At 38.2% G+C, this 20169-nt stretch overlaps 1 pseudogene; it reads right to left on the minus strand.

Moving 5' to 3' along the window:
• Positions 1-17632: 17632 nt before the first annotated feature.
• Positions 17633-17840, minus strand: LOC130889235 (U2 spliceosomal RNA; annotated as a pseudogene).
• Between the last annotated feature and the right edge of the window lie 2329 nt (positions 17841-20169).

Below are 20169 nucleotides of genomic sequence, written 5' to 3' on the forward strand. Positions count from 1 at the left end.
TACATAACCCAGTGTTTATTACTGAAATCAGATTTTGTCCGTAGAGTGCAAAGTAAGTAACAAGTAGCAAGCAGGATCGGCAGAATTTTCACTTCATAAAGAATTGAGACTAAATTGAATTTATAAAGATTCTATTTGATTCTAGTGGGTCATGGGCAGTCAAATGAAGACACATTTGAAACAGAGGAAAATCAAGAGACTTCAGTGGCATAAAACATTGCTCCAGGAACTACTTAGGCTGGCAGAGACAAATGTGTCTGCCTTCTGCTGGGGAAAGCAGCAGTTGTTTACCATACACCCTGGATACTCTAAACACTGAATGAGAGGAGGCAGAAATCAGGGACGGATGAAGCGATGATTGATGGTAATTGAAGCTTAGCAAAGGGAAAAAGTACTAGTCTGTACTGTAGTATTCATATTGCTGTAAATCTTACTCCAAATTGTGATATATCATTTGTATATTCTTGTAATGAACAGGAAGATAATTTATATCATGCTTTAATGCACAGACATACTTTGTAGGGAAAGAACCAGAGCCTGGCTCCATTGCTCTTTTACTTCTACTTGCTCAGTTTTACACTTGCGCTTGGGAACTGAGAATAACATAACTCACCTGCTGTCAGTGTTCCAATCTATTTCTAGGAAAAACATAATATGTTTCTTATAGATTGGCCATTCAAACCTAAATCTATTAGCCATTGCAACATAATTGAACAATAGAAGGCAGGAGAGTAGCACAGTGGTACTGAAAACATTATATGTGGACAGATTTGAATGAGAAAAAACACAGAAACAGAAAGCAAAGGTTTAGAGACATTTAGAGAACCTCAATGTTGCCAAGACACCTATAAGCATCACAGGCAGAAGGATCATGCACCATTGACAAGGGTATAAAAGTTTAAAAACAGAAAGACAACAGAGAAACAAAACCTTGGCACTTCATCACAGAGTATCAGAAAAACCAAATGGATTATTTGTGACCTTGGGAAGGCAAACCACTGTCTCTGATCTTCAGCATCCTGCCTAACTCAGGGGCTTCAGAGATGCTTAACTTTTAGAGTAAGTGTACTCATTGAATTAGACAAGGCATTCAAAGCATCTGCTTGTCAATGCACTATTTTTTCTAGTTCTTTGGCTTGTATTTTTAAAGCCCATTTGATGATTATGAGAACTAAGTAAGATAAAAGACTCTGTCAACTTTGGGTTTCAGCCATCCTTACTAAAGATCCTGACACAGAACTGTTGTCTTTAGTAATATCTTATTAAGCCAGCTTTCTATCACAGAAGCCAGCCTATCCTCATGAACGTTTCTTTAACTTTTCTATTAGCTTATTAATGGGATTGGGGAGATGAATATCATTTAATAGGACTTCTCTCTGTCTCTGTGTAAAGCTTGACATTCATAAATTAAAGAGGTCATTCATTTGCACCCAGCTGAGTAGGTCACATGTCTGTCTCTGACAAGATGATTTCCAATCATAAGTCTTCCGTTGCTGTTACATCTGGTAAGTGACAGGGAGAAACGAAGGAGACCCCGAGCTAATTAGAATGGACAGAGAAAGGAAAGAAAATAAGAAAGAAGCAAGTCTGTGCTAAACAAAGCTTGCCAAGCTCTGACCCTGATTAAGATAGACTGATGGAATGAAAAGCCATGGAGTCTGAATTTTGGAGGAAGGAGGGATGGGAAACTGATGTTTTAAGAATGGCACATTTCTTTGGATTAAGGGTTTTAGGTGTGATGACAGAATAGGAAGTATTAAACTGAATTTAATCTGAGGTGCCTCTTATGTTCTGTCTCCCTGTGATGTGTGGGGTACTGACTTCACAGAAGATAGGAACTATTAATGCAAACATATTAGACCATGAATCTAGAGTTGTAACGGTAGAATGATCTGGGGCATTTTTATAAGATCCAAATCTTGCTGGGACAGTTAGGAAACGTACCACAATGGATGTCCCTGCCTTAGGTCAGTTCACTAGAAGTACAGCTTACAATAGGGGATTATTTAGAACACATGCTTAGAGAAAACAGATAGAAGAGAGATAAGACAAGGCTGGGGAAACAATTGTGTGTCTTTAGATTAGACCAAGGAAGTTGATCTCTAGAGGCTTGAACCCTAGATCTCTTATTCATGTGACCCTCTCCTACAGATTTCCAAAGAAAGTTTCTCTGAAAGAGCTTCTTGAATCAGGGGGCTCATGCAAGTTCTTAGCAGCCAGTGCAAGTAGCAGGTGACAGATGAATTCCCCAGTAGGGAATTAGATGGACAAAATGTCTGCTATAGTGATATTTGAAGTGATTCAGTCTCTGCATTGGATTACAGGATGTTACAGGAGTGCACAGAGAAACCAAAGCTTGTGCAGAGACCCAAAAGAGCTAGCAGGATTAATCTGCCTTAACAGAAAAGTCACTGGATATAGGTGAGATGCGATTATGGGCAGTGTGATAGGCCATAGTTACTGTAGGCTTGGGAAGGAATGATGCAGCTTGGAATCAAATATCCTACTGTTCCTTCCCAGTTATGTGATTCTCAGCAAGAGACCCTAATTCTATCTGCTTAAAGCCCTTCCTTTGATAAAGAGTACAATAAGCCTTCCTTTCAGAAGAGCTGTGAGAACCAAATAATATAAACAGTTGAGTTTGCTAAGCAATCATAACTTTCAACAAATGACTGTCTCCTTAATTATTACAGAACTGCATACATGACTCATATTGATAGTATCGAATTCTATTCAGATAGATTTGGATTTTATAGAGATGATAGTGATGATGATGATGACAGTGATGATTATAACGATGATGGTGATGTTGACAACAGTGATGGCGATGACGATAATGATGATGATGATACTGATAATAATAACAGCACCATAATGTAAAACGAGACATCAACGGATGTTCTACAAAACCAGGCAATTTTCAATCGTTAACCTGCCCTGTGGAGGTTGGGTGAGGTACAGAAAGAGAAAAAGAGAGAGAAGAATCAGTTACGATAGGGCAAACAAGCAGTAACAGGGTTTGAACTCGGCTGGTTGTATGGTTCAAGAAGAAACTGGTACAGGATGGGTCAGGGCTCATGGAATTCTACAACATCAGTCATAATGCCGCATGCATGGATTCTATACAGAATGGATAAGCCACTTCAACTGTGCACAGTGCTGCCGATATCTCGGTGGAGACCTCCAGTTGCCACGCACCGCGCCCCGGTGTCTGCGCTCTATGCACTGGCACCCAGTTCGCGAGCTTCGGGCAAGGGGGCTGGAGGTTAAAATACACAAACACACACAGACAGAGAGACACCAACACGGGTCATCTTTGAATTCCCCAAGAATGCCCCCTTGATTGGGTTCGGGGCAGATTATATAGAGATAGCCATGGCCCAGCCAAACCCACCAGAAATCACTCTCCTGCCATCAGGAACTCCTGAAGGTCTCATGCTCAGAGCAGCTGTAGGCACTCAGATCAAGGGATTACAAGAAATTCAGGATCTGGGGTCTCACTGCTCCCAACACAGTGCAAGCTTTGCAGAATAGCATCGTGTTCTGGGTTAAGCATTTCAGTAGAAAAGTATCCCTTAGAGATGCCACTGGCTCCTGGTACTGATGACTCAATGATGCTTGTGAGCCTGCTCTGCTGTGTCTGCTGAGTTTCTGTGTACTCAAATTCATTAACTAGGAGACAAAGGAGGGAGATGGGTATACGTCCCTTTTGCCATTCTCTGGAAGAGTTTTTCAGGGAAACTATCAAGCATAATGTAATTATTGTTTCTGCTGAAAGCCCATATCTACCCAGAATGACCTTGGCTCCAGTCCATGATGCAAACAGGAAACAAGCTGATTTAAGTTGTATCATCAAGGTACTGTCCTGCAGCCTTGCTATGAAAGAAATCAATAGACATACTTTACTACACAGACACGAACAAACACAGCCTGCTCTTCCTTGCTGAGTTCCCACCAGTCTTCAGATGTCAACTAGTAAAGAAAGCCCACATCCTAGGTTATACAGAGTTAAGATTTTGGGGTGTTGTATCTCTTCCATGTGGACACTCTGACTGTGATTTTCAAAATGATATCCTTAACAGAAGGTAATAGTGGTAACAATCACGGATCATTCTGTGGAACTCACATAGCATTTTCACATATGGTATTGTGCTTGGACTTCATGGTCACTATAAGGCACGGGTACTACTGGAACCCCATTTTACACTCAATGATACTGAGGATTGATGAAGGAATGCACAAAGGTAGGCAAGTGAGGAAGAGATCTAATACTCCATCTGGTCATGAAGGTTTTTATTTCCCTTGGTTTCCAGTGAATGACTGCAATGTTTGTTCTTCCTGTGTGTCTCAACACAGTTCTGGTCCCTTTTGTAATCGTTTGCTCATAGGGAGGGAAGATTCATTAGTGTCAATCACAGGGAATATGGAAGCAAGAGCAGTTGCATAGCTGTGTATTTCTCTCAAACCACCCTTTAAAATGTTGACACTGTAAGGACTCAGACTAATTTTTGTTTTGTTTTGTTTATTTTTACTGAGAAACTTATGGAGTAATTGAAATGTTACCTACATATTTATGTCTGAATAAAGATAACTTTTCTGGGCTAAGGATTTAACCCCGAAAGAGGTTTAGTTTAGCATATTGAAAAATGAATAAAAAGGCCTGGAAGGATGGTACCACATATGATGTGATAAGCAGACCATTGAAAAGGAAACTGTTTACATGAATGGTCTTCATAAGTATACATGGAAGAACACGGAGGGATGGTACTACATATGATGAGATAGGTAGGCCATACATAAGGAAACCATTTGCATAAATAATACTTGACAATAGACCCTTTCTGAAGTAAATGCAGAAAGATGTACACAGGATCACACGACTGGACTTCATGCACACTCATTTGTACTGTGCTCCAAGAAGCTACCAAGTAAGTGACCTTGAACACATTATGGAACATTATTTTTAAAATAGAGAAGATAATCACGACAAATGCATAAAGTTCAGTGAGGATTAACACCTACTGAGTCACAAAAGTTTAATTTACCAGATTTGAAAGTCCTTTATCCTTGTCTATTGTTGCAAAGGTCCTGGTTTAGGGGTCACTGTCTGCCAGTGATTACTGACTGATGGTTTTCTGCTTGAGACCTGTTGAAGACAAACTCCAGGTTCTTTTCTCAAGTGCCATTGTCTCTTTTAGACAGGTGCATAGAATCTCAGCGAGGGGAAGCAGAATAGTAGTGTGGTTCTCTAACTTATCTACCACCCATTAGCATAAAGCCAGAGCACCAGGTCAACTAGGAATAGCTCTCTGCAGAGAGCCAGACAGGTCCTTTACCTTTAGCATCTTTCATCCCGGGGAAAGTAGAAAAAAACAAAACGAACAAAAACAAATACACCGAGATGTGTCTTGGATGACAGATAAGTAGAATCAGAACAATTTCCAGATATGGGGTAAATAAAGGCCTTTACCTGATTAAGTTGCTTGGATGACATAAGGAACAAAGATGCAGAGTTTTCAAGTATAACCTAGAAATTAATATCTGCTTACTATGGTCAGAGAGGTGAGCTGGCTTCCTCCTCTCCAAAGTGATCCAGTGTCTCCGTAGCCATTTCCTTGCCCTTGCAATCTCCGTTTTATGGACAATAGAGGTACTTACTTATGATTGAAATACCTGATGAATATTGTATGAAGAAGCTGTCCCACAGGATGGCAGAGAGAAGGTATTAAAGTTTGTCTTCTACTCAAGTCTAGGAAAAAAGAGCTTCCGGGGCAGCTATAAATGGAGAGGGTAGCAGCACAGAACAGAGACACTTAGTCTAGAGGAGGCAGAACAGTCTTCACATTCAACATGGGACTCATAGTTTAATCTGTGAGCATTGTGACAGCCACCTTAATTCATTATAATTGTTCTAATACAGCTGCAGGTCAAAGTCACCTCATTCAATAAATAGCAATGACAATGTTATGTGGTCCCTGGCTGTGTGGCCATCCTATTATAAGAGCAACAGAGATATGGAGGTGGATAGAGTACAGAGAGCACCTCCTATAAAAGTTTTAGGAGACTACACACAGATATCAGACAGACAGACAGACAGACAGACAGAAACAGAGGAGAGATACTTTTCCTGAAGAAGATGATATCCTGTTTCCTCTGCCAACTAGTTTTCTTATTCACTGTATTACACTCTTGAATCTTGAAACTTGCTATTCAAGCATGGAGTACCTATTACAGCCATCTGTATAAATAATATATGCTAAAATGCTTTTCTGTGCCACAAATATTGACCTTGTTCAATAATTGATGGTGGAGTTCACTGCTACCCTTGAACTATGCAGAGATAGGTTCATGTCCTTCCACTACTCTTCATCTGTGACTTTTTTTTCTTATGCTCGAAATACCTAAATTTCTTGATGAAAGTGGACTTTTCTCTGGAGTTCTAATGTGATACTAGAAACTGGACTCAGTCAGGCAAACATGACAGACATAAACAGAGAATTCTCACCTTTCCATTATAAAAAATAAAACAAAGAAAAACAAATGCCTCCCAGCTTAATATCTTTAAAGAATGTTGAGGTCATATATCCTCTTTCTCTGAATTTTTTTTCAAAATGTTATTATAAGCAAAAGATCATGCAGCATAGGAAAGATTTAGCGAGCATTTATCATGTTACTTGTTGCCATCCAAGGACTTCATTTGTATTACTTCAATACTCAGAAATATTTCTTTATTGAAGAGTTGCAATCATTTGTTCATGAGAGATAAACAAAACTGATTACATAGGGAGGTTGCCTAGTTGTGTAATATGCTGAGGGAGTGGCTGCGGGAAACAAAGCCTTATACCTAGGTCACAATAATAGCTAACTCCCTGCTCACACATCCATATAAAGAGAAATTCCTCCCTCTCTTCCTTATCATTCTTACTTAAAGCATCAGACATTTACTATGGCCATAAGTGTGGTTTGAATGAGAAATGCCCCTCCCCCATTGCCTTAAGCATTTGAACTCTTGGTCCCCAGATAGCATCACTGTTTGGGGAAGTTTAGATGGCACAGCCATACTGGAGGAAATCCATCACTGAGGATGGGCTTTGATATTAAAGACATACCACCTCTTCCATCTTGATGATTGTGATGGAGAATGTGAACTCTCATTTCCTTGCCTGATTTACAAGCCTTCCTGCTGCCACTCCTCTTCATCACGATGGATTTCTAATCCTCAGGAGCTGTAAGCCCAAATCAACTCTTCCTTAAGTTGCCTTGGTCATGGTGTTTTATCCCAGGAGCAGAAAAGCAGTGAGTCCACTTAGACACCATTCCATGCAAGCTTTGTCTCCAGACTTTGTTTATAGTTTCTGATTTAATGATGTGTCTTTAAGTCAAGTTCAACATGAAATCAATTGCACGAGTGGTACCAGCTTTCTACTTTACCCCAATTTATGCATTTGCAATGTGATTTTGAAGATTCACCCCAATGTTCCCCTCAGTGCTTTTAATGTAGACCAGGCCTTGTGATTTAGTTTAATTCTTAACGTACGAAAGAATTGAAGAAATGATATTGTGCTGCTAGTACATCTTTATCTAAGATTGCCTTGTGAAATTCCACCACCTTTCTTCAGCTTTGCTATTACCATTATAACTACCTAGGATTAATTAGTAAAGGATGGAGTATGCGCAGAGAAGTGTTCAATTCTTCTAGATGGCAACTCTAGGATAGCCAGTCTGCTATTGCCCAAATGTGCAGAAGAACTGAGAAAGGATTAGCAGGGCCTCCAGCTATCTCACAGATGGATGTGATGCATGAAGGCTAGCTGAGACTAAGGGCCATCTACAGACTCATGAAAGTTGGGGGATACGTGATCACCCTGTGAACCCTGAGTTTGCATTTGCATTAAGTAAATAAAATTAACCTGGAGTCAGGAGGCTGAGTTAGCAACGAGATGACAGAACGTAATCATAGAGCATCAGAGGGCATCTGGAAAAGATAAAGAGATGCACTGGAAGAAGCAAGGAGGGGAGCATCAGAGGGCATCTGGAAAAGATAAAGAGATGCATTGGAAGGAGCAGGGAGGGATTTGGAGTGGTGCCACTTTTTTTTGTTTGGTAGAGCAGAAGGATACACTTTTTTAGGGAGGCTCCAAAAGAAGAGAAGGTTAGCTAGCTGCTACTCAACATCTCTGGGGTTAGCAGGTTTTCACCCCAGCCTTTGAATCTTGAGTCATATTTATAAGTAGAATGATAGAGGTTTAGTTAAAACTCCTTTAGCGGCCGGGCGGTGGTGGCGCACGCCTTTAATCCCAGCACTTGGGAGGCAGAGGTAGGCGGATCTCTGTGAGTTCGAGACCAGCCTGGTCTACAAGAGCTAGTTCCAGGACAGGCTCCAAAACCACAGAGAAACCCTGTCTCGAAAAACCAAAAAAAAAAAAAAAAAAAAAAAAAAAACAAAAAAAAACAACAACAACAAAAAAAACTCCTTTAGCGGCAGTGGTAGAGCCAGTGCCTGTGGGAACAGAATTTCTGCAGAGTCACAATTACTGGCTGAAATAGCAGCAGATTAAGGCACAGCCACTGGGCCAAAGTTAAAACAACACATGGGCAACAAAGAATTTTGGTTACCTTTTGTGAGGCAAGAGTTAACTAGCATATCTGGCCAGCAGAGACCTGATAATTTTGCTGCAGTTATATCTACTTAGGATAAATTGTTGATGGCTATTTATATTCATGAAAAGCTCCCATGCAAAAATACCAAAACCAGACAAAGAGATCTGAAAGGTTAACGAAACAGATCTCTTATGACATTTTCTTTTTTTGAGAAGCTAGGAACATCTACGGCCATACCACCCTGAATGCGTCTGATCTCTCATTTGATCTCAGAAGCTAAGCAGTGTCGGGCCTGGTTAGTACTTTGATGGGGAACAATGGCCAACCAAACTGAAGATTCTATTAAAGTCATATTTGACAAACTAAGTAGTTGATTGTGTTTGATTACAGCAGTGTGATCAAGAAACAAAACTGAAAATCTAATGCCAGCATGATTGATGGAACAAATGTCACTGGAGCTTTCTATAGGATACTCAGGCAGTTCAATATGGCAGAATCTCTTAATTGCAAAGTAGCTGCTCAGAGGGGCTCCTCTGCAAGGAGTATTTTGCCTTGAGAAGGGGTTTTGGGAATCTTTTAAGTTTTAGATTTTAGACCTGACATGTGAAGTTTATTTGATCTCAAATCTCCTGAGCATCTTCCTTCTAATGGGAGAATGTTTCAACAGTGAGGAAACTACCAGACAACAGTATTGTTTTCTTGAAGTTCATAACATAATGAAACAATGCTATGCTTGCTTAAAATAGTGGGTTTGAAGGCCTACCCTTCATAAATAGTTGGTTGTGGTTTCCTGTTGTAAATCATCAAGAGTGCTACCTTTTTCTCCCTCTTTAATATTTTTTCCTGTAATTTCATTTAAAATTAAATTTGGTTTCAAATTTTTATGAAAGAAGAGTCAAGAAACAAGTCAGAAATAAAAGTAAGAAGAATACTACACGCTAGAGCAGATAGGAACAAAGGTTGGGATCATTAGTTCACTAAATTAACAAGTAATTTTGTTTGCTGGGGTTGGGAATAGAACTAAAGCAGACAAAGCTCCACCTTCTCAGAAATATGTTTCCTACAAACAGTGACAGATACCTAAATACAATATAAATACTGTGTAGCAAATAAGGTGATTTGAGATACATACATACATACATATATATATATATATATATATATATATATATATATGAGAGAGAGAGAGAGAGAGAGAGAGAGAGAGAGAGAGAGAGAGAGATTTTAGCACCGAGACAAAATAACGAAAGTAGGAAACAGACCCCTGTGAAGTTGGAGTGCATGGGTTGTTCCAGCAGAGTTCCTGGGAAGTGATGCTAAATTGGTGGATGAGAAGCAGCCAGCCCTAGTTTGGGTAAAGAGCACTGTACATAGAATTTAAGCTCAGAATAAAAGAGTGAGAGAAGACTACAACTTCAAGTTCAGAGAATAAAACCAAGTCGACACGTAGAGTAGGGAGTAGGATTTTGGAAGAAATGAGGTTGGGAAGGTTAGCCACAGTCTTCTTCTTCTTTTTTTTTTTTTTTTTTTTTTTTTTTTTTTTCGAGACAGGGTTTCTCTGTGGTTTTGGAGCCTGTCCTGGAACTAGCTCTTGTAGACCAGGCTGGTCTCGAACTCACAGAGATCCGCCTGCCTCTGCCTCCCAAGTGCTGGGATTAAAGGCGTGTGCCACCAATGCCCGGCAGCCACAGTCTTTAGTGCATGCTGAGGGGTTTGGATTTTATTTTGAGTGTGATGGGAAGTCATTCGTTTGTTGGTGCTGCTGTTTAATAGAATAGCAAAACAGAGTCAATTCTCAAGTGTTGACTTGTAGAGACTGTTATATGTGACCATAGACTACTTTGAAAGCATCATAGGAGTTCGGTGAAGCAAAGGTGATAGAAACTTAGAGTACTGAATGAAAAATTCTGATAAAATAGTAAAAGCATTTAACACTGCTACAGAGCAAGAGAAAAGAGATGATCAACACAGTATTATAATAAACGCACACACAATCAAACATAATAGATTGGATATAAAGTCAAATCTTTTCACCTAAGATTTTAGACATAAGTGGCAATTTTCTTCCTTTTTTATACTCTTGTATTTCAACAAGAAATAAATTTACAGGAAACAACCAAGGCTTATTCATACTAATTTATACATTTTTTTTTGCTCAATAAAAGTAGAAGAATCATTTTGTGTATATCTCTCTTTTCACTTGATGGCAATTTATTCACTTAACAACCATCTTACTGAATCCCTAATATCTGTTAAATGCTTTTCTAGAAAGTGAAATTTAATTAGGTAATAGAAAATACACACACATACAAAAAATCACTAAGCTTGACTGAGGGTCTATAATGTTAGCCACTCTAGAAGAGAATGCTGGAGGACCATAAATTCAGCGTCAGTCTGGGTTATAGAGTGAATTTGAGGTTAGAGTAACAGTGAAATCTGGTCTCAAGTGAACAGTCAAAACATAACTGAAGGCGTCACTCATTCAAAAACTAGGTCCAATGTTCAGTACAAAAATATACTTATTAGTTCTTATTGAGTATATATTTTATTTGCAAACACAAACAAGAGTAGAATATAAGAGATTTGGTAATTTAGAATACAAGGAAATGTTTTTTGTTGAGAGGATTTGACACTTTGGAAGTCAGAAACATATTTCTATTAATTTAAGACAAATCTTTTAATAGTTCTCCAATATCCCTTCTCTTAACCCAACTTTAAAAGCCTGTTTGTAACATATATGTGTGTGTGTGTGTGTGTGTATTCACTGGACTCAATGCTTCCATTAAATTTGGATACCTTTGTTGCTTTAAAAAATATTGAAAACATTTCGAAGAGGTGAAATTGATACTCATAGGAAACAGATCACTTGCCTAGGTCTTCAGAAAATTAGTGACAGTATCTGGTCAATATTCCAAATTATCTAAATTATAGTCCCCAAACTCTTGCTACTCCCAATTCAATATCTTTATCAAGAAGATAAACTATGCATTGTCCAAGGACATTTCCTATATAACTGCTAACATTTTTTCATGCTGTACCTCCAAGTGTGTCTACCATGGTGTGCCTCATCTTTCCGATGGATGAGGTTCAGGGTCAGCCACCTATATAATTCAGCACCAAGGAGAGCTCCAACAACATGTGACCTGCAATCGTCTTCAGCTTCCAGAGCTTCTTGGTGTCTGTTCATACTAATATGAACTCTTTTCTTTCAGAATAGTGGCCTATGCCTTTTCTCAGAAAGTATTTGGATTATCTATGCCAGAGTTCTGAGTTCTGATAAATTGCATGTAGGCAGAAATTCTGGGTGCCATCCAGGTTTGGGCTATTAAAACTTCTTCAGCAATTTCTTCTATGGACTAGGATGGCCACTCTATGCAAACTGGAAAGATATCTGTTTTATAGAACAGTGATGCCACAAGCTGCTTTTTACATAGCTGGGCACTAAAGAGCCACGGATTGCCTTATTCTCATGAGACCCCCCCACACCAAAACTTAAGCGCACTGTATTTATTATGTTACTTTCATTTGTAATAGATTTATTTTACCCTAACAATAACAGAAGTTGTCTTCAGTTCTTTGAAGTTGTTGTTCACATTGGGCTCTGTGTTTTTCACATCTCCGCTCCTATTTACACTTCTATTATTTTCTAATGAACCTCTCCTTTTAGGATCTATCCTATTTCACTGTCTTGCTTGAACAAAATTCAACTCTTCTATTTTACTTTTCCTTGTCAATGGATAAATAAATCACTTCCTTCTCCTTCTTTACCTTTTCATTGTTATCTTTGCCTCTCCCTTATTAATTTGTCATCATGTTGTGGAGAGTTCAGCCTCCACATAAGAGGAGAAACTGATGCAGCAATAGAAACACCAGATAATTGTTACATAGAGAAAATTCTGGAAGGTAGAATAAGGTATAATTGAGAAGAAAGACATAGAAACTTTCCTTCCAGAAGAAGGGAAAGCTAAGAAATCCGAGAGATTTTTGAGGAATGTTCAAGCAAGAAAGTGAAATACACAGGGCCCAATGTAAACAATAGCTTCAAAAGACTGCCATCTAGTTCTCTTGGTGAGTTTGCTTCTTTTTGTTCTAAAGTTTTCAAATGTTCTGTTAATTCATTAGTGTGGGATTTTTTCAGCTTCTTTATATAGGCAGTTAGTGCTATGAACTTTCCTCTTAACACTGCTTTCATTGTGTTTCATAAATTTGGGTATGTTGTGTGGTCATTTTCATTGAACTTTAGAAAGTCTTTAATTTCTCCCTTTATTTCTTCCTTGCCCCATTGATAATTCAGATGAGCAAATTTCCATGTGTTTGTGTGCTTTCTGGAATTCGTGTTACTCTTAAATTCTAGTTTTAAGCCATGGTGAAGGATCACTTTGTCTTGAGGCTTGACATATTCTGTGCTTTCTGGCTGGTGAATTCCTTTCACACATGTTAAAAATAATGCCATTAATGGTGTTTTTGCATTCTACCTGTCTTGCTTTCTTATGAACTTTTGACTTGCTTATCATTTCTTTCGTGATGAAACTGCCCACTTCAAAACTACTGGGATTCTGGATTCTCTACCTGCGTTTCTATTTTTTGGTTGTTGTTGATTTTTTTTCTCTGGTTGGCTTCATAATGCTTAAAGGTAAATGTTCCTTAAGGATCAGGCTTCCCTCTGGGCTCCCATGAGTTGTCTTCTTTTGCCAACACTCCCCACAGCAGCTTCAGTCATAATTTAAGACACACCAGGTTTCAAATTTGAGCATTTATGTGGCATTGCTCTTCCTCCTTTTCACCGTGATTTTCAAAACATTTTAATAGTTATAACCCCATGAACAATAAAATGTTATGACCTCTCTGATGTTTTCAGTCAGGTGATAAAATATCACCCCTGAATCTTCTTATGTTTTGTTTATACTGGCAATTTGAAACACTTTTAGTGTAGCCGTATGAACACCAGCTGGCATATAGTTGTCCTTAACCTTCCTTCCTGAAGGGAAAAGGGAAACTGGAGGGAAGATGTAAAGCTCCCATTTTCCCTGCATGGTTTTGGATTGCTACAACCAAACATGACCCACACAGCCTGTAACCATTGGGGTTTTGAATTAAATCGCAGCTCACTTGTACAAGGTTTTATAATCAACTCTGGATGTGCTTAGTGCCATTTTCTACTTCTCTCTCCCCTTGAAAATGATAAATCAGACTCATCACTGTATTCAATTAATTTCACACAGTTGGTTCCTCAGGGAATTTGTTCCCAATGTCCTCTGGCTGATGATCAATCATGCTCCTTTGGCTGTCCCTGAGACCAGAGGCAGCAGGCCCATGACATGCTCCAGGTCGTCGAACAGAATGTGTCCCCCTTCCAAGCAGGAAAGGTTCGAGTGACCTTTGATGGCATTTGAGAGAAGTCATTTGCTCTGGCTTTTCTGAGGCCATATTGATCTCTGCTCAGGGTTCAATTTTAGACAAACAGGCGACATAATTTATGTAAACTGGGCAGGTAATTAAACTCTCCTCCCAGCCAAAAAGGTCAGAGCAGAATATTTAAAGTTTTATTTCTAAGTAGAAGAAGAGAGAGAAAGTAGAGAGAGAAGAGAGTTATTAGATTATTGGGCCCTGATTGCCTTTTTGGAAGTAGATTTGAGTTATTCTTGTTGAAGAAACTATAAGAGGCAAGAAGCCTCAGTAAGCACAAGGGTTACACAGTTAAGATAAATGATGAAAAGACATAGTACAGTGCAATAAAATGTGAAGATAATTTCAAAATGATTTTAGAACAGTATCAGCCTTAAAAGTTGCAACTTTGACACACACATTACACCTTATCTCTCCCTGAAACATTTGGGACTAGTTTTCAGGAAGTATACCTTCCAATAATTCTGCATTCAGTTTCTATAAACAATACTGCTCACCCCTGTAATCACAAAACAGCTATCAAGATCGGAAGTTAACACTGATCCATTGCTGCCATTTAATCTTCGACTCTCCACCTAAATTGCTCCAATGTCCTAATAATGTGCTTTTAGCCAAAGAATGCATTTTAATGTTGTACTTTGATACTATCTCCATTCACTCTGGAGCAATTCCTCAACCTTCCTTTGACTTTCATGACTCTGACTTTATTGAAAGCTTATTGGACAGGTGTTTCATAGAAAATCCTGTTTCTTCATGACTAAACTCTGTTTCCCACATTTGGTACGAAGATCATTGAGGTGATACAGAGTCCTCTGCTTTCTGTCTGGTCTGTTCATATGTGATCTCCATTCCATTTCTGGTGATCAGTTCTCTTAGTGGGATTTTCTAGGTTATTACCAAATTATTCTTTTCTTTTTGTGGTGAAAATGTATTGAAATAGATACAGTATATAAGAAATTTTTTAAATGTGCGATTATTCATCGATCTTTCAATTTATTCATTCCTAGGTCAATATTGGGATAGAATTTGATTTCTTATTTTACTAGTAAGTTACAATATATTGGTCTCATTATGTTTCATTGCTCTAATTATCTTTGATTGACTTGATCCTTCAAGCTGTCACATCTTGTTTATGTATCTCTATTTTTGGTGACTTCTCTTGCTAGTCAAGGAAGATGCTTCAGGCTCATTTGGGCTTTTCTTCCCTATGGCAGGGTTTTCCTTCACCTCCCTTTTGTTTAGCCATTGCTACATAGACCCCATACCCCATCAGTGGAAAAGCAATATTTAGAAGTCAGTATGTAGATGATATGTATGTTGCTATATGCAATCATTTTAATTTACTGTTCCCAGGTGCTCTATATAGAACAATCTAAAGATTTTCTGATGGCTTGCTTGCTTGTTTTGAAATAAAGTCCTGCTCTGTAACTCTGCCTGACCTGAGACATTCTGTGTAGGTCAGACTGGCCTTCAATTCAAAGAGCTCTGCCTGGCCCTGCCTCCTTTAATTACAGAGATTAAAAGAATTAAAATGTGCTACCATGCCTTGACATTGTATTTCATTTTTATATGTACTAGATATGTCTGTATACACATCTGCATCTATTGGAAAGCCATGAAATTACATTAATATTTTCAGTTGCATAGCCAAATCACAGGGCTCATTCTGGTTTCCTTGCCTTTTGTTATTCCTGATTATCTTCCATTCTCAGTGTTCGAAATCCTAGCTCTAATTATTCTTAATATGTTTACTTATTTGATTATGCTCCTTTTGGGAAACCAAACTCCCTTTGCTGCTGCTCCATTCTGCTCTTTTGCAAAGACTCATTGCTCATCCTGCATGATGGTGATATCCTCAAGACTCACTGTCATTACCAACCCTGCCACGCTTTGTGGATACCACCCTCACAGCACATATCTGGTACACTTTCTTATTGCTGTGGTGGCCCTCTGCCTCTGGAATCCAATATCACAGCCTCTGGTTCTTGTGTCGATACTTTGTTTTTTTTTTTTTTTTTTTTTTTTTTTGTGCAAGGCTGCCATGCGCCGGTACTTCTTTCCTATTATCAGGTTCTAACGCTGCTCTGTGATGGTTTCTACTCAAATGCTCCCTTCATCACTAGTGTTGCAGGGCCGCTTTCTGGATTCCTAACACATCATTTCTCTAGTGCTTGCTCTCCTCTTACTCTGTTCAGGCTCTGACAATCCTATAGGATATTGCTATGATGCAAATATCTTGGAGACATTCTGACACACAAGGCTGTTGTATACTTTTAAGAAGTCCTCTCATATTGAAGTTTATAAGAAACCCTTGCCTTCAGCCATCTTGCCTAGCAGACACTGTCCTAACTCTGCTCAATTTTTATTTGACTGTAGTGAATGACTTTACTCCACTCCATTCTAGTCAGAGACCCCTGTTCTGGTATCTAATCATCCTTGCAACGAATTATTTGGGGGGAAGAAACAGGAAGAGTTTTTGATGACTTTGTTAAGGATTTACTATTTTTTGTAAACATTCAATTGGAATATAAAAAGCTTTGGCATGTTTAGCAGAATTTTGTGTAAGATTCATCTTCTTTTTAAGTTTAAAATTATATACCCCCTTCTTCTGGATTTATTGTTTAATAGAAGAGGATATTAATGTAATAGCTGGTGCTTGAGAGTTAGTGGCTCCTATTCAAGTGCATCCAGGAATGTCCATTGATGGTGGCCCTATTCAAGTGCATCCAGGAATGTCCATTGGTGGTGACCCTATTCAAGTGCATCCAGGAATGTCCATTGCTGGTGACCCTATTCAAGTGCATCCAGGAATGTCCATTGGTGGTCTGTTGTGAATAATATCAGGTGGTGTATTCTAGCCCAAACTTCCTTTTAGTTGGCTTCCCTTTTCAAAGACTACAAGATTTGCTTATTTCTGCTCAATGTCAAGCTTTTCTCTGGAGATCTTCATCGAATAGGCTGAGACTTCATAAGATCTGCCTTGGAGTAGGAGGCTTGCTCTCTTCTTCCTCCACCCTGCCAGACTTGCCCCTGATCTCATAGGCCTCCAGCAGTAGACAATTGCAACATCCTATTTTGATAGGGTTTCTTCATGCAGAAATACTAAAGAGACCACTAAGAAAAATCCAGAATTTAGATGACAATAAATATTCTATCATATATTTAACTGACATTATATGTCAAGAATTATTCTATGTCTGAAGAGCATGATGATGGATGAGACTTGGTTCCTGACCTCGTAGATCTCAGATTATAACAAAGAAAGCTGATACATATCTGCAAAAAAATGTAGAGAAGAGTTACTTGAATATATTAATTTTTATTTTTTAAACATTTTTCACTAGGAGTTTGGAGGCTAAAAGACAAAGGTGATAGTTCACAACTATATAGTAAGTTACGAAAATAAAACAGAACAAAACAAAACAAGGCCAGGACTTAAATAGGCCACTTTTTTTAGGATAATAGGAATTCTTCTATATGAGTGATACCACTGTGCAATAAGGAAGGGATCAGGGTGTGAATTGCACCTGTATGAAATATTTAATGATTTTATTACTTGAATTCAGAACAATTAACTAACACCATGTGTGCTCTCATTTTCAAATTAAAACTGGGAGAATGATGCTAATAGATCACTTTCGCAGCTGTTGGCGTACCTGTGAAGTGTCTTCCTCATGAAAAAATAACACCCACATGAGGAATTTTAAGTCATGGTCAGTCATATTACACTTTGGTTGTTTTTTTCCCCAATTACAGACCCACTCATTAAGAAATTTTTAAACTGATAAGAACAGATACTGCACTTGATCTTTGCCAAAAGGTTGAGAAGCGATTTTAAAAAGACCAATTATATGTAATTCAGAAAAAGTCAAAACTGGTTGGTGGGAACAAGTATTCCGATAATAGAGGGGAAAGGTAGGCTTTCAAAATAGACATGCTAATGACTAGATATCAGTGAAAAGGAAGATGACAAAATGTCCACGTCCACTGCACAAGACATTATCTGTCCTCAAGCACAAGGCCAAAATCCTATAAGAGGTTTAGCAGTGAGAGTTTTACTGAAAGATCACTGTTTTTATTTTAAAAGTAAAAACACACTATTCTGGAATAAATTAGGAATTTTTGTAATATTAGCGATATCTGCGATATTCCTCTACTGTAGATTTATTATTATCCCAACTTTCTGTACTTTGGATTCTTTGGAGTCACAGGGAGGTCATGAAATAAGCTTCACTTTATACGTCTCTCATGCTTATGACCTCAGAGCCACAAAGGGATAAGTCAAGAGTGTTGAAGTCAGCTCCAATCTATATGCCTTGCATATGAGTATTGAAGTATGTAGAACATTCAGTAAATGTATGTAATTACTGTATGTCTGGCTGGGTGTATAGCTTAGTGGTAGAGAACTCACCGAACCTACACGGGGCCTTGGATTTAATCCCCAATACCATAAACAAATAAACAATCATAAAGATCTTATTTTATTGGGAAAAAATATTCCAAACGAGGAAAAATAAACAATTAAGCACCATCTGTACGATGATGAAAGATTTGAACAAAAGTTTGAGAAGAGTAACAAACAACAATTATAATATTAGAGGTTTTTCTTCTCTAGCAATCCTTTGTATGAACCAGTCTCTGTTTCATGAATTTCTTTAATTTTAACTGTTTCTAGTTACCTGAAGTCCTGGTACCTCAGAATGTTTAGTCATTATTTCAAATGTTATGCGGATACTGATATCAACAAGGGGCAAACAAAGCGTGTCAGACTCAGTCTGTGCCAAAGCAATAGAACTTATAGATAATGCTTTAGAAGTTGGTGGAGTCTCTGAGAGCTACAGAAAAGCAGAGCTTTAGTCTAGATAATGAACTTGCAATAGAAGCAATGATGTATTTGGCAGGAAAATTAAGCAGGCCAAACTTATTTATTCCTTATGCAACTATGTCATTCTACTCTCCATGTCCCCACCTTTCCCTTCTTTATATATCTGTCAGAGCACTTGTCAGATGCTGTTCTTTCAAAAGTGGTGTCTATTTTGTTAATGCTATTCATGTAAATAAAGACCTTTGAGTCTGGAAACTTCTACAGCTCCCCAGCTGACATGGTTCTAGTATCTCCCCCAACTGTTCGACATTGTTTATTGAGTGCTGTGATTGAAAACACAAATAGTTTTTTTTTTTTTGTAAAGATCCTTGATAGAGCAGTCCCTTAAAAGGAATGTATTGAATCATTTCCTTAGCTTCACTCGGGTGTTATCTATACCAAAGAAACTGCCATTCAAGTCACCCAACAGAAAACAATCCATCTTTTTCTAGTTCAGCTGGAGACAATTTATCTGAAAACCCACAATAACAATATGGAGTCAATGGTGGAGGCTCACTGACTTGGTGACTGAAAGTTGGTCAAAATGAATTTGCCACTGGGAAAGTCAATAGCTGCACTGTCTTCTTGGTATTAGTCAAACGAAAATCATGGTTATAACTTCCAATATTTAACTCCCACCGTTAGTCCTTCACTAACCACTATGATGACTCCTTTTCCTGTTTGTCTGACTTCTTGTTCAGTAAACGTAGCTCAGATATTGGTTATATCATGTTGTTTAGACCTCTAGCTATAGAATTATATCATTCCTTTTCTAAAGTTTCTACTAATATTAATATCTTTTTAGATGCTATTCAATTTCTGATACCAGTATTGCATAGTTTTAAATGATTAAAGCTATTACTGACTGTTTTAGTTTACCTAGAGTGTGTTTATTTGCTGTATTTTAAATTTTTTTGACCTTCCATTGATAAAGTCTAAGTAGGTCCATCTTACAACAGCCAGATCCAGAAGCATGTGGGAAATGAAGGGTGCTGTATCTGCCAAGGGAAGTTGAAGGCAAAACCACACATTGACTTCTCATATGTATTCCGCCTGACCAGTACCTACAGTTTATATATATATATTTCTCATCAAGAGCAACAAAAATTATTTAATCAATGACAAATGAGCAGTGAAAGGAAGATTTTAATGGCTACCTCCCAATTACTTGGTTTCCTGTTCAGTTTTATTGAATCTCTCAGTTATTACTGTAGCCATTATACAATTGAGAAAATAGCAAGTCAGAGAAGTTAAATCACTCAATAAAAATCTACCGGCTGCACACATAATAATGGAAA

Source organism: Chionomys nivalis, chromosome 17 (genome assembly GCF_950005125.1).
Source record: "Chionomys nivalis chromosome 17, mChiNiv1.1, whole genome shotgun sequence".
Lineage (NCBI taxonomy): Eukaryota > Metazoa > Chordata > Mammalia > Rodentia > Cricetidae > Chionomys > Chionomys nivalis.